The following is a 16189-nucleotide window of genomic DNA, read 5'->3' on the forward strand; positions in this document are numbered from 1 at the left end:
ACATTCTGTACTCTATGCATCATGTCTAGATCATTTTTTTGAGTCAGAGGGAGTAAAACCTAAGAATATCATTTTTCATGAAAATCCCTACTTCCTCTCCTCGAGGACCAATTTGGAGTGTTAGGCGATTAAAATAACTGCACTGGGAATTACAGTTAAAAACTTTGTTTATAAAAATGTCATATTCTTTGTTTCCTAACAAGTGGACTTCTCTCTGGCCTTGGATTTGTGACTCATGTTTCAGACCTTGGTATTTTTCAAGGATTGGGAATATTTAGTGTGGTTTATTTTTGATACTGAAAGTGCCAATGTGTTTCGAAATTCAGTTTGGCTACTTTGGGTTTGTTTCTGTATTTGGGTGTAACGAAAGGGAGTCACATTTTATAGAAAGTAGAGAATTCCTACAGAATTTCTATGACATCATTTGTTATATGTAAAATCAGCTTGTATTCATGGGTTTACTACATAATTATAACAGATCAAAAATAGATGCCCTTACCGTGAGGCAGTTTTACCAAATCGCCCTTATCCATACATAACTGGCTTACCTGGAGCCCTTCTAGGACCTAGTCAGCATTATTGATTAACAATTAAGTATACTCATCTGTTGCTACTGTTATAAAGATAGCCATTAGCTATCTTTATAGAATATCTCTTTATAATTAGACATGAATAGGTTTTATTTCACCAATGAGGTTTTCTAATAAACCTTTTGGGGGGGAATAATTTTATAGTTACATAAAAATTAGCAAGATAGAACAGATTTATCCTGTATACTAAAAATTCTATTGTTAACATTTTCTCTAGTAAGACTTCAAACTTCTTTTATTTCACTTTTAAAAGAAATTATTTGACTGAAGGATAGCATATGTATGAGAAGTACATATAGGATTAATATGTGGTTCAATCTCAAAATCACAAACTGCGAAGAAATACAGCACTGTCTGCACCCTAGAAGTGCTCATGTCCCCACTCAGTTATACCTCTTCCCTCTTCCCAAAGGTGAAACTCTTCTGGTTCCCAACTCCAGAATAATATTGGATCTTTTTAATCTACCTGCTAGCATGACATGTTGGGTCTGACTGTGTCCAGGCAACATATGTCTATGAAATCTTCCTGCTTCTTTTTTGTTTGTTTGTTTGTTGTTTGATTTTTATCTTAATCTTTTTTTATTTATATATGACAGTGGAATGCATTACAACTTTTATTACACATATAGAGCACAATTTTTCATATCTTGGTTATATGCAAAGTATATTCGCACCAATTCATGTCTTCATACATGTACTCTGGATAATAATGTCCATCACATTCCACCAGCATTTCTAACCCCATGGCCTCTGGCTTCCCCTCTAACCCCTCTGCCCTATCTAGAGTTCGTCTATTCTTCTTACACTCCTCCTCCCTAACCCACCATGAATCAGCCTCTTTATCTCAGAGAAAACATTTGGCATTTGGTTTTTTGGGATTGGCTAACTTCAGTTAGCACTATCTTCTCTACCTCCATCAATTTACCTGCAAATACCATGATTTTATTCTCTTTTATTGCTAAGTAATATTTTATTGTGCCACTTTTTTTTTTATCCATTCATCTAGGTTGGTTCCACAGTGTAGCTATTGTGAATTGTACTGGTATAAACATTGGTGTGGCTGTGTCTCTGTAACATGCTGTTTTTAAATCCTTTGGGTATAGACCAAGGAGAGGGATAGCCGGGTCAAATGGTGGTTCCATTCCCAATTTTCCAAGAAAGCTCCATACTGCTTTCCATATTGGCTGCACCAATTTGCAGTCCTGCCAGCAATATATGAGTGTACTTTTTCCCCAACATCCTCACCAACACTTATTGTTGTTTGTCTTTATAATAGCTGCCATTCTGACTGGAGTGAGATGAAATCTTAGAGTGATTTTTATTTGCATTTCTCTAATTACTAGTAATGATGAACATTTTTTATATATTTGTTAATTGAGTGTATATCATCTTCTGAGAAGTGTCTGTTCAGGTCTGTGGCCCATTTATTGATTGGGTTATTTGTGTTTTTTTGGTGGTTAGCTTTTGAGTTCTTTATATACCCTAGAGATTAGTGCTCTATCTGATGTGTGAGGGGTAAAGATTTGCTCCCAAGATGTAGGCTCTCTATTCACCTCACAGATGGTTTCTTTTGCTGAGAAGAAACTTTTTAGTTTGAATTCATCCCATTTATTGATTCTTAATTTTAATTCTTGTGCTAAAGGAGTCTTATGACTTCAAACTTCTTGATGACAATGGCCATTTATCTTCAGAGCCCCTTGTAGCACAAGAACTTATCTTGTACTTGGTATTTACTCACTAGTTTCAGGAAATTGGGGTTAGATAGACAATCAAAGAAGCCAGAGCAATAAACCCTGGAAGCCTGGCCACACTGAGATGTGGTGAATGGTGTTGGCATCCAAAAGAAAAAGCTCTGCAAGTTTAAAAGCTGCTCTTTGTATGGAGAATGTTGTAATTTAAAAGCAAAGTAGACATTTTGGGGGGCTTATTTGCATTTGATTATCCATCCAAGTGGGGATTTTTATAACAGCAACACTAAAGGGATATAAGAACTAAAAAGACATTCCGTGGAAAATAGATACTAAAACAAAATGTATACAATTTCTATTAAATTCTGAGTTACTTCCTTAGAATAAATCCCAGGAATAAGATAAATCAAAAGTCCAAAATATCACCTGTCGCCTGACATTCCTAGTATAATCCCTGCTTTGGAAAGGAATTGATCGCTCCCTATGAATGCCTATTTCTCCAAAGTCCAATCTGCCGTGATAATTATTGAGAAGTGGGTCACCTCAAAACCTGGTAAAGGAGTTAATCAATTATCATCGATAACTAGAGACAGGTACCTCCTCATGGAGAGGGGTCATTACCAAAGGTGACAGTCATTTGTTTCCATGGAGATGAGGCTGCTTTGCTACCTATAGGAAATAACTTGGCTAAAGGGCCAGGGTTCCAAATGGAGGCTTCCACACAAACTTCTGTATGTGGCAGGCCTTGGTCTGTAGGCTGGGTAGCCCGGCACATTCCAGAAGGATCTGGTGAAAGAATTCTTTTCTATTCCCACAGTGAATCATGTAAACATAACTTTCCGAAGTGACTCATCCCTTGTCTCTCCCTAAACATAACCAGAATAATTTCCAGCTCCTTTTTGAAGCACAAGCCTATTAGAAATTCTCCTTTTCCTCTTTGCCCAGGGCCCTGGATGCTTTATCTTCCCTCCTGATGGAGCAAATAATGCTTTGTTTTATTTTGACTCGTTTGTTTGAATGATGCTAGTCAATGCAGAAGCAGGGCCTGCCAGTTCCCTGGTGAAATCAGAGACTCATGTGCACTTGACTGCATTTGACAGCTCCTCCATCAGTGGGGTAGCACAGTTGGTTCTCTGGAGAGCTATGAAAAAGAAGAGGGGGACTTCACAAGCACAACAAAGAGGCACCAAGCAGTGAGTGGAAGACAGGGGCCTATTCCCAGATGGTCAGTAGCTGGGTGGTAACTGCAGCTTCCTTGCTCAGTTTAAAGTCTCTTTATTCTGGTTCTAGATATGGGCACTGGGACTATTTAAAAAACAAACACATTTATCCTAGCAAGAGGTTCCCGTTTTTGAAGCTGGAAGAAAACTGGCAGAACAGAGGGCATGGATGTCTCCTCCAGGCATTTCTTAGCACTTTGTGCATTATCTTGATAAGTTTCTCCCATGCCCACATTTTAAGAAATAATGAATAAAAGAAAGGAGGAGAAGGAGCAAAAGAGAGCTAACACTTGGCAACAAAAGCAGGTACTTATTAGCGCCGTCTGTGATGTAGCTAAGTTTACCTGTGCTTGTCATCTCAAAATGCAAATGTTCTCAGTTTTTAGCATCATATTTTCAAAGAAACGAACACATGGTTCCAGGGTCAGCACATTCCCTATGCTCCCCAGTCCACCATTAAACACAGAAACTCCCATCTCAGTAATTTGGGCAGCTTCATCAGATTTACTTTAGAAAGCTGCTATTGCCATCCAGTTAGTGACCATTTGGAGAATAGAGCCTTCAAAGTGGTTCTGTTTATTTTTACCTTTTAAATTTTTTATTTTCTCATTGAGACTGTATTAGAACATGTACTTGGAGTCACCACACCCCCTTAATTTTTCATAGGGCCCATTTCATTTACTATCCATTCATGGCCTTCTGGAATGTTCTAAGTAATATGTTTGTTAGAATAGTACAGTCAGTTGGGCAAAACTTACTGGTGAAAAAATTTGAATTTGATTCGTCACACGTGACCCAGATGATCAGGTGATTCAACCTTACAGACTTCCATTCTCCCATTCTTTATGAATAATTTCCAAGTGTGACTGTTCATATAACACATTAAAGCAAGTGTTTATGTTAAACTTTGGAGCCTTGCCATCATCCACTTCCAATTCTGTCTTTTGTTGGCTTTGCTATTTATTCCAGTGAAAGTGTCTTGTCTGTTGGCTTATTGGTTTAAAGTGATTATCAAGTTGACTTGCTAGTCCAGAGCAATAGTATTTATCAGTGCTTCACGGGTCATGGTGGGAACTTCTTCCAGAAGACACTTGCTGAGGACAGAATACCAGTAGTGACATTGCTCTTAATCCCTCAGTAAGGGCTCATTAGCAAAAGGACGAGATGATTCTATCAGTACTAGACAACAAAGTGCAATGGTGACAAGCCCTAGTCTGGCAAATCTGAGAAGCTGTTCCTGAGATTTCAAACTGCCATCAAGTCAAAGGTCAACCCTGTTGGTAACCTCCATGTCTCACCTGGGGTGCACAGGGTTCAGGGCTTTCACAAGTAATTTTAGCATTTCCATCCTATCATGCTTCTTTGCAGTTGAAAAGAAATTGGTATTGCCCAGGTCAGTGGACTGTCCATCCTCTGCTGCTTCTTGGAGCCAGTTTTATGTCACTCAGATTTAGGTTACCTTTCTGCCAAAGACACCAGTGTCCACCAATGTCAGCAGAGTCCAGTGTCTCCAAAGGGAAAGAAGTAGGTTGTCTTCTCCACTCCATGGCCACGGATTCAGTCTTCTATAGCGACCTTATGGTGAAGGTTAGGGACTGTAAAATCAGCCCAGTTTTTACTGTGCTTTTAGAGTCAACTTCTAGGACCTACAAGTGACAAAGTAACTGGAAGCTGCTCTTCTTTGACAATGGAATCAGCGTGCCTCGCTCTCATTTCAGTAGTTTGCAGGTTTTATTTCCCCCTTTCATCTCTCCTAGAGGGGCACGCAGCTGACTTCCAACAGTTTATATGTGTTTTGTATGTCTCTGTGTTCACAATGAACCATTTCTAACTGTGGAGTCGAGTTGTCCCAAGCACTGAGCATAAACTGGAACAATTTTGCACCAGTTGTGGTGACCCCAGAAGGTGCACATGCAGGACCAGGGTCAGGGTGGCAGGTCCCCACACACCTCCCAGACTTGCGTGTGAGTCAGGAGCCCAGGCCACCATGTATGTGTCTCAAGAAGAATCTATTTCTCCTTTTTCTTCTAGGTTTCTTGGAATACTCCCACTCCCTTCTTCATTCACTTGGTACACCCACTCATAGGTTTTAAATTTAGATGTTATTTCCTTGGAGATCATTCCTGACCTACCCTAGACTGAATGAGACCACCCTTATAAGTAATTCTATAATCCCTCACGCAGTCCATAGTGCAGGATCTGTATCCCTGCAATGTATTACCATGCAATGTAGTGTTAATAGTGTTAATATTTCTCTGTATTTGTAACTCTGTACGTGAATAGGATGCACCCATGTTCTTTAAACTGGAAGGAGACAGCCAGGCACCATGGCACATACCTGCAATCCCAGCAGCTTGGGAGGCTGAGGCAGAAGGACCTCAGTTTGAGGCCAGTCTAAGCAACTTAAAAAAAAAAAAACTCTGTCTTAGATTTTAAAAATGAAGTGAAATCTGTCTCAAATTTAAAAAATAACTAAATCAAACAGTTAGAGGTGTCACTTGATGGCAAAGTGCCCCTAGGTTCAATTCCTAGTACCATAAAAACAAATAAATATATAAATAAAAAATAAACTGGCAACAGATTTGCAGATCTTTCAGTAGCCTTCCCCTCTGTGGTACCTGGCAGAGCTTAGGGTAGCCGCGCATCACAGGGTCACCTCTTTGCTGAAGTACAAATATATTTTCCGAGTGCCCAGATGTGAGTCTTCAGGAGACACCATGAGGATAGACTGTGGACTCTCTGAGGGTGTAGTTCACATCTGTTTTGTTTATCATCGCCTGCAAAGCCAGGTACAGTGCCCTGCTGATGTACAATAGCTCTTCATGAACAGTTACTGAATGAAAAAGCATGATCTTTATAGAGAGATTGAGTCTTATCAACAGTACCATAAACCTACTGCATGGACCACGGGGTAGGAAAGCAGACATCAGAAGAAACCACAATAGTTAAATGATAGCAAAAGTTTCACTACGGCCCTGATATTTGGGGAGGGAGGTTTGGAGATTTAACTCATGCATAGACATGAATGGTAGTTTCAAGCTACTTCAACAAGGGACAGGAGCAGGCGTTTCTGAGAGCAGCTTTGGGGTAATGGGTGGGAGCTCACAAGGGCTTGGAGGACTGACTTGGGAAAATTCCAGCTCTGAGGAGGCCAGTTCTGTGACCCAGAGGGCTGTTGGGACTTCCTTCCTGTGGGCTTCATAGCTGAAACAGGAGAGGCACCAACCTCCCAGGGCTGTCTGAGAAGGAAATGAGTCAATGTACATAGAACATTTAAAACTGCCTGGCACACAGGTGTGCTCAGGAATAGCTGGCACAATTATTGTCACGGGTGTCACATAAACACTGATATTAAGGGACCTGTGCTCCAGGTGCTGTCTGTGGAGACTGAGAGGTTTATAGCAATCCAAAGAGTATTCTTTACATGCATGTCTTAAGGACACCCCTGTCCAAGTGCGTCAGCTTACACTGTGATTACAAATGGGGAAGCCTCAGTCATTCTGCCTCAACATACTACTGTCTTGTTTTAAATTCCTTTAAAAAGCATTTCGGCCTTAATAGGGGAAAAATGCCTTGGCCATCTTTCCTAATTAACCAGTTTTTCATTTCTAGATTAATAAAGAACAGGTATAAAAGGGTAGGGACATAAATAGATAAAATAAAATGCTTCATTGTATTCTCATGTGGAACAGGGACAAGAGGGGATTTGGGGTTTATGTGAACAATGACAAGTTGGTACAGCCACTTTAATAATAGTTTCTTGGAGCTGTACAGCTGGGGTCTAGAGGAGCTCAGTACACTATCCTATCACCCCCAAGACTGCTCTTTCCCTGGAGGATCTGGAGTTTGAATCTCCATGATCCAGCATGAGAATCATATAGGAGATCCCAAAGTATCTTTGAGCCTAATTCTTGTTGGTTTTTCTGTTGTAGAATTTTTGTTTTAGTCAGCTTTATTGCTGCTAGCACTAAAAGACCTGACAAGAACAATTGTAGAGGAGGAAAAGTATATTTGGGGCTCACAGTTTCACAGGTCTGAATCCATAGGCAGCAGGCTCCATTCCTTGGGGCTCAAGATGAGACAGACCATCATGGCAAAAGAATGTGTTGCAGGGGAGAGGCTCACATGATGATCAGGAAGCAGAGAGAGGGAGACTTCACTCACCAGGTACAAAATATAAACCCCAAAGCCATGCCTCCAGGAACCCACTTCCTCCAGCCATACCCTACCTGCCTTCAGTCACCAATCCGTTAATCCTATCAGGAGATTAATTAAGTGATTGTGTTAAGACTCTCACAACCCAATCATTTCCCTCTAAGACTCCTTGCATTGTCTCACACATGAGCTTTTGGGGGACACTTCACATCCAAACCATAGCACTTTCTTTGATAAGCATCTATCACTCAAAATTTTCCTTCATGGATTAAATTCCTATTTTGAAAACAAATATTACACTTAGGATGGTTTTTCTTATTGCTAATCATAAAACAAAACAAGAGCGGTGAATCCAGAAAAGCCTACTCAGAATGTGGACTTGCATAGATAATTACTTGTTTGTTTTGCAGCTTTTTTTCTCTTTTATTAATTGCACAAACAATAACATATTTTTGAAGCATATACTTGCTTTGAAATCATAGAAACTACAACTCAGACACTAATTTTATGTGCAGCATCAATACTTAGAGTTAATGGTCACTAGTACTCTACTGCTTCCCCCACACACTGTTTACATTTACAAGTATTTATATTATAATTACTTTTGATTTCCTGACTTTTAAACAAAGTATTTTAAGCACATTTGCATGCTATGAAATATTCCAGAGTAAATTTTTATGGATATACTGACAAACTGTGTTTTAGTGTGTAGATTATATACAGTTTTTTTTTCTTTTTTAAAGAAAATCCCCTATTGTTGGATGTCTAGGTTAAGGGTGGCTTTTAAATAATCCAAAGATTCCTTTGGGTGATGGAAACTGTCCACTGAGTTGATCCTAGTGGCAAAGATATGGAGGACAGACAGTGTATTCCACTAATAGAAAAGCAGTTCCAGAAGTCAAACGTTAAAGGTCTGGCATGACATTTATCATCTATCCGACTTTGCATACATTATTTCACATCTCTGGGTGTCTTTTCCTCATCTGTAAAATTAGAATGTTGGGTTTGTTTACATCCCAGCTCCTTTCAGCTCTGGCATTTTAAAAGTCTAGATAAATGAGGACAATTCATGAAGAATAGCTAACTGTGTGGTGTGGAATTTTGATGGAAGCCAAAAAGTGGGGAATCATGGGAAAAGTTCCCAAATCTCTAGTTTGCAAACCTCCCCACCTGCACAAGAATTCTCCTGTCTCCCCAATCCCTCATTGCCATCTCTAGCAGGCAGATGCTCCCATCAAGAAAAGTCATTTTTCAAAACAGCATGGTGCTCCTAGAGCTTCTATGTACATGGAGACTGAAATAAAGGAGCCCTAAGTGCAGAAAGACTTCATGTCAGGTGACACTGGGGTGACCTGCCCACCACACTGGGACCCTGGCCTCTAAGTCACACTCTCCACATGGCTAGAGTTTTCTCCCATTTTCTTTGACTCTTATCAGAAATTCAACCAATTATGTGCTCCTTCTGACAGTATTTTTCATCACTCATAAACCCACGTTACCTCTGATGAAGATTTAAAAACCTCCATCCTCTGTTATTAAAGTGTCAAAGCATCAAATGAATACTGCTACTTTTTGAGCAACAAAGTTGAGCTTTCCTCATGGGTTTGCTTCCTAAATGATGCCCCCATCTGTCCCTCTCCACTCCTACCATTTGTTCTCTCAAGCAGGTATTCTGGGAAACATAACTGAAATCATTTGCCAGACTTAATAAATTATATAAACCTCTTAGGAAAGTAGGATTGATTTTTCACTTTGTGGATATTTGGAAAATATTTTGTAAAAGAAAAAGAATTGAGTAGGTAACAAACACTGAAAGCAGAGTGCACCCTCTCTAAGTGGTTGCTGATGTAAGGAATTCTACAGGGTAGGCTTTACTGTCCATCATTTGCCCCCAAGGGAAAAAAAGCCCACACAACTGAGATGGGATGGAAACTACACTGTGGTCACCATGATCATTCCTACACAGCAGCAGATGGGAGCCTGGGGTCCACATGTACACAGGGAGATTTTTAGTGTAAGAGGGTTCAGGGAAACTCTCAGAAGGTTGTGCATAGCAACTGTAAATGGATTTCAGAAAGCCTTCAGAATGATAAAACAAAAACCAACAACTCAACAACAAACATCTGAGATCTGATTTTAATCTAATGTCTTTTCTTACATGTCCCCTTTTATGGTCCTATTTGATAGCTATTACCCAGGGCAATTAATCACATTCCATCCAATACTCTCAAAAGTGGTTTATACAATAAATAATACTATTCCTCTATTTGTATTTATCTTTAGTAATTAAAATCTGTGTGAACTTAAATCAGAGTCAAAAAAAGTTCCCAGAGACCACAGGAAGGATGACATTCCCTAGGGCCTTGTAACACAGCGTAGCACAAGAATCGTTCCAGCACACTGAGGATGTCCTCATGCATCTGAGAGTAACTAGAACTTATACGATATGTTTTGCATAGTTTTCTACATCTCCACTGCTCTTTTAATGTAAATTCAATTTTTCTTCTGAATACTGTAATGTAACTAAATGAAATGGAGTATATTATTTAAATTCAATTAGAAAATCAAGAGTGTTCAGGTTACATTAAGGATTTTTGCTAAATAATTAGATTTTAGCTGCTCTTACCACATTCAAAAAACAAACAAACAAAAAACGAAGTCATTATGTTCACTTACTTCACCAATAAACCATTCTACTATCTATAAGCATCCCACAACATCATGAAGTATACCTTAAGTAGGCACAACAATTATTTTAAAAATTAAAAATGAGAAAACAAAAAAGAATAAAGTGGGTTATAAAACTGCAAGCCTTTTATACAGAGGGAAAGGAAGCTTTTCCCCTTGGGGTCTACTTTTCCATTACCAAAGCAATGAGACATCTGAGCTCCCTAATGAGGCAGATTTCTCTCATGTTTCTGCTGTGATTACTCAGTAGCTGTAATGCTTTGTTTTTCCAAGATGGTCCCTGACCAGCAGCATCAATGTCACCTGGGAGTCTGCTACAAATGTAAAGTATTAGGCCCATCCCAGATCTAATGTATCAGCCCTTCCAGGCCTGGAATCCAGCCACTTGCTGGATGCATGCTCATGTTAAAAACTGGTACTCCCATGCCAACTAGCTGTCACACCCGTTGTCTCCATAAGTTGTAGGATTCGTAATTTTATTTAAATTCAGTCAGTCAGAAAGGATGCGGTTTCCATGTGATTGAAAGTTACACATGTGGTAACTAGTCAACTTGAGAACTCTTGAAACTAGGATGTATGTTCCCTTTCATGGTCCAAGTCCAAGACAAAAAGCTGCAACCATTCATTTCCTTCTTATTCAGCACTTACTGCAGAGGGGGTCCTCTTCTGGATCTTGTTTGTACAGCTGTGACCAAAACAAGAGCCCTGCCCTCATGGAATTTTTTTATTTTTCTACTGGGGGAAGACAGATAATAAACAGGAATTGCACGTGTGCCTGCTGGGGGGCTAGATGGTCTCGCCACCAGTGCCAGGAAGTGCCAGGGAGCTGAGTGCAGGGTGCCTGGGTGAGAAAGCGCTGCTAACTCCTCTGGCTTCAGGAGCCCTTGTCCTTAGGGGGCACATAAATGGAGTGGAGGGTGAGCCACAAAGACACCTGGTAGTGTCCCCAGCAGAGAGGACTGCTGGTGCCAATGCCTTGAGACAGGGGTGTGGAGGAGTCAGAAAACAGCCTCATTTGCTTGGTTGGTAGGATCCTGGAAGGTTTTTTCCTTTGTGTACTTCCCTCTCTGGGAGTTTGAAGGTTGGGGGGAAAAATCTTTTCATGCAATACTAATTTTGTAAACCAGATTGTGGTCCATCACAAGTTTGGAAAGAGTAGGAATGAAAATCTAAAAAGTCACTTGTCACTTGTAGTATCAGGAGTGCCGCCTGCTCATGGACAACCCGTTTCTAACCCACTCGCAAACTAGGTTTGCCAGCCGCTGCAGCGTGAGTTGGTGCAGCTCGACTCTTTGTTCTCAGCCTCTCCTCTTTGTCTCTATTTCAGGGGGAAGAGTCCAACCAACCCGGGGATCTCTCATCTTTTTCTCTGTCTACTCCTTTCATCTAATCTGAGTGCATCCTAGATGTTATTGTGACGATGTCCTCTTTTCTTTTCTTCTTCATATTTTTGCACCCAAGTGACCATAAAAGCCCCTAGCACTGTCTGTGCCATCAGCTTCTACTAGAGCGTGCTTCAGGCTACATGAGCACCAGTCCTGAGCCTTCTCAGAGAGTTTCTCCATCTACATGTTCAAGGCCAATCTATGAGCTCTAAAGCAAAGTCCTCTCATTTCTGCCCTAACTATTTTTTCTCTCTCACTTTCCATAGTATTCACAATTAGCATCTGTTCAAACACCAAATAGGCGGTCCCTTTCACCTTTCAAGGGCCAACTCAAATGACAGCTCTTTCAGAAAGAGTTCCCTGATTTTCTAACTAAAGAGGGTTAGTTTCCTTTGCTCTATTGTGGCGAGTGACTTCTAGTTAGTCCTTAGTCTTGCATTACAATTAGTTGCTGACTTATCTGTTACCCTTATTATATGCTGGTATATTTGAAGTAAGGAATCTGCTTTAGTCATTTTTATATCATTCCAAATCTTAAAACAATGATTCAACTAAATACTCACTAAATTGAATTCAATTTAGTATTGGGAGCTGGCACGGCATATGTTATAAACACAAGAGTTAGCTCTTATGCAGAATTTTTGACTCATTGCCACATCCTTGTGCCACCAAAACTGGAAAATAATTAGTTTAGCTCATGGGGCTTTGCTTTTCAATAAAGAATGGCATGATATATGATTGTAAACTTGGTATAACATGTTTATTAGCTCATTTTTAATTTCACATGTTACTAATTTGATTTCCTGCAGTTCCTATAAACCTCAAATTACTTCCCATTACACAATTATATTAGTTAGGAAGTAAAATAAAAATTGCACAATTGTGACTTATGGATTTGTTATTGGTAGTTGATGATTTGGTGGTCTCTTGGGGCCAAAACCAATTTGTAATGGCATTCAGGAAATTGCAGTAAAAATAAGCAGCAACATCAGACACAAAGCATCTTATTATTTGTACATTTAAAGAACAGATAACAGATATTATCAGCTCTGGGCAATAGGTCCTCTGTCTTGAGATTCCTGAGAGGATGCCTAAAAATTGTAGTGGGTTTTTATCAAAATATTTGCTATAAAGTCTAGTCTAAAATAAAAGAGGTTGATATTAATTAATGTTGATATTAATTAATCTGTTCTTTCATTTTTCCAACAATTGATTTTACCATTTTGAACACACAGAGAAGTTGAAGGAGCCATACACTAAATACCATATGACCGTCAACTAAGGCCAGCAGTGGATGGAATGTTTTTAACAATTTTTTTTCTTAAAAAAAAAAGAAAGAGCTGTTGCCCATGAATTTGCAATATACATCTACAATGAATGAAAATTGACTTTCAATACCATCCTACCTCTTCATATGTAGTACAAGCCCCTTAGCCTATTACATTGCTGTTGTTCATTTCAGTAATTCATAAGTTATAATCACCAGATATGTTATTGTTAAAAACATGTTGAACAAATTGCTATCTATTAGATCAATTAAGGAAAAAAATGAAACATTGTATTTGACTTCCACTTATCTGTTCTTTAATACCTTTTCATCTTTTTTAAATGCTTCTGATCCAAGCTTCTCACCCATGTTATTTACCTTCTCTCTTATACACTTCTTTTAACATGTTTGCAGGAGGTCCTCTGGCAACAAAAATCTCTCTCTCTCTCTCTCTCTCTCTCTCTCTCTCTCTCTCTCTCTCGACAAGTCTTTATTGGTCTTTCATTTTCAAAGGATAATTTTGTAGGAAACACAATTCTAGCTTGTAGGTTTTTTTCTTTTGTCACTTACAATGTTTTTCTCTATCTCTTCTTGCTCCTGTGGTTTCTGAAGGAAAGACGGATATAGTTTGTTGCTTATTCCTCTCTAAGCAAGCTTGTTGTCATGTTGACTTCTTTCTTTCTCTTTGTCTTTGCTTTTCTACAGCTCGACTATGCTATGTATAGGGGTATTTTGGTATTTTACTCTGCCTAGTGTTTTCTGAGACTTTTGGATCTGTGGTTTAATGTCCGTCACTGATTTTGGAAAATTCTCAGCTAGTATTATATCAAATATTCCTTCTATTTTTTTCCTGCTTCTTCAGTATACAAAAAATGTGTATGTTGGATCTTTTGGAATTATTGCACAGTTCTTGGATGTTCTGTTCCATTTTGAAAATTCAGTTTCCTCCTTATTTTTCAGTTCTGGAAGTTTCTTTTGACTTATCTTCAAGCTCAATTGGCCATGTCCAATTTCCTGATATGGCTTCCAAAGGCATCCTCGATTTCTGTTTCCATTCATTCTTCACAGGTTTATTCTTTGTAGCATTTCTCTCCATTTCTTGGAGTTTTCTTCTTTCTGCTTCCATTTCTCATCTGTTCTTGCATCTTGTCCACTTTTCCCATTAGATCCCTTAGCAAAGGGATCATAGTTATATTAAATTTCTAATCTGATAATTCCAAATTATCTGCCACATCTGAGTTGGGTTTGATGCATGTTTTGATATTTCAGAGTTATGAATATGTATGGCTTATTTTTTTGCAGGTCAGCATAGCTGGTAATTTTTTATTGAAAGCTGAGATAATGCATTGGGTAAAAGGAATTGAAGTGGCTAGCTCTTAAAAGTGAGATTTTACATTTATTTACCTGCCTGGATGTTAGACTATCTTTTCTGTAATTATGGTGTTGGGGGCTAAATTTTCCTCAACTGTGTTTATTTTTGTCTCCCCTGTTTTCTTAGTGTTTTCCAAGATGCTCCTTAAATAATGCCTGAGGCCTGAAATTCTTTCAGCTGTGAACCCTTGTTTTTATAGAGGAATGCTATTTGTATTCGGTGAGGTGTTGGGGAAGAAGATGCATTCTGTAGTCTAATGCTTCCTTGCCTGAAACCCAAGGGAATTTTTCTTTGAGAATTTGATAAAGCTCCAGCAGCTAAAATTCAAGAACATATGGGCCTCTTCCCCAAGACTAGCCCTTCCTCAGAATTTTTAACTTGCAAATAACTGACCCTCCAGTTATTTGTCCACTAATGTTTATATGTTTCTATGAGCACTGGCTCTATCTGTAGGTTTGCGGTCCTGGATTTCTGCTCAAATAAGCTGTGATTCTCTGTACTCACATGCCTTTTGGTTTGTGAAGAAGCAGTTGGCCTTTTGATCACAATTCTCTGATAGATCTAAGAAGATTTGTTGGGATTGTTCAATCTTTTTCTTGTTGTGGAGATGGGATTGACAACTTCTAAGGTTGATACATGTCAGACTGAAAACTGGAAGTCCACGGCTTTCCTAATTTTAAGTTGGGAATCAATCTATGGTTATGCATTTCTATAGTTGCCATGCCCCTTTGGTCTCCTTAATCTAGAAAGAATCCATTCAATTATTAAAGTTTCGTATTATGATTTTGTCAGATTCCCCTTCATAAGGACACATCCTTTGGTGATATGTAAAAAGAAACTAAAGAATATATTGAGTATTGGGTGGTAGCAGTTATACACATCTGTGAGTATACCAAAAAGTAAGAATGGTATGATTTAAGTTAGTGAATTCTACAGTGTGTAAATTACATATCAATCAGATTATTTTTAAAGTATACATTGGCTGTGTGACTGATGCTGAGAAATATTTTCTCTGAGATATGCAAAAATAAAATAGGAATGCACGAATATCATTTCTTTTTACTATAATTCAGACTCAATTGTGTTAGATGGACTGCTGATTTTACTTAAGTTACTCTGTTGGTTATCGTAGCTTTTTGAAGGCTGTTTAACTATCCAAAAGTTACCTATGAATACTGAAATTCCAAGACTAATATAAAATCACTAGGCTCTTAACAAGCTGGGGTTGATTTTAAGCATTTCCTCTGGTTCTAATGTCATTTGCAATTGATTTTTGATATTGCCCCTTCCCTCCCCTATAATTCAAATTGTCTAAGTCAGAATTCAGAGGACCACGTACAGCCTTTCCGGGGATTCCACTCTTAACAGAGCAACAAAGATGACCAAGGTTGGCTACCATTCAAAGTCAAATAACTTGAATTGGTCAGTAAACAGAGTTGTTAATACAGAATTTGCTACAGTTACAGCATTTCAATAGAATAAAAAGTAAACTTATAAAAGAATTTTGATAATCACTCATCCTAAATTATTAATATTGTTGGAAATCATAGCCTTTCTTTACCACAGAGGCCTGGGTCCCTGGACTCTGAATTAAGGTCCTCATTCAGGGATAGTAAGTGGAGGTTACCTCCCCTGGGAACCAGGGCAGTCCACTTCTGATGGGTGTCTGCTGCTGTGCTGTGTGCAGGATTGTGAGGCCAAAGGGAGTCTGACATTGATAAACTTTATTTGCTTAACTAGGGGGTAGAAAGTGGCAGCACTCGGGCGTGTATTTTTAGTCTGCTCTTCCTGAGGCCACCTTTTATGAAATGATCATAGATTCAA

At 38.9% G+C, this 16189-nt stretch overlaps 1 protein-coding gene and 1 pseudogene across 1 annotated transcript in view; one reads left to right on the top strand and one right to left on the bottom strand.

Annotated features, from left to right (window-relative positions):
• Fgf14 (fibroblast growth factor 14) overlaps positions 1 to 16189 on the top strand; it is a 339751-nt gene that overhangs the window by 42480 nt on the left and 281082 nt on the right. The gene's annotated exons all lie outside the window — the stretch shown is intronic.
• LOC125616048 lies at positions 2379 to 7722 on the bottom strand (annotated as a pseudogene).

The sequence above is a fragment of the Marmota marmota genome, unplaced genomic scaffold (assembly GCF_001458135.2).
Source record: "Marmota marmota marmota unplaced genomic scaffold, marMar, whole genome shotgun sequence".
Taxonomy (NCBI): domain Eukaryota; kingdom Metazoa; phylum Chordata; class Mammalia; order Rodentia; family Sciuridae; genus Marmota; species Marmota marmota.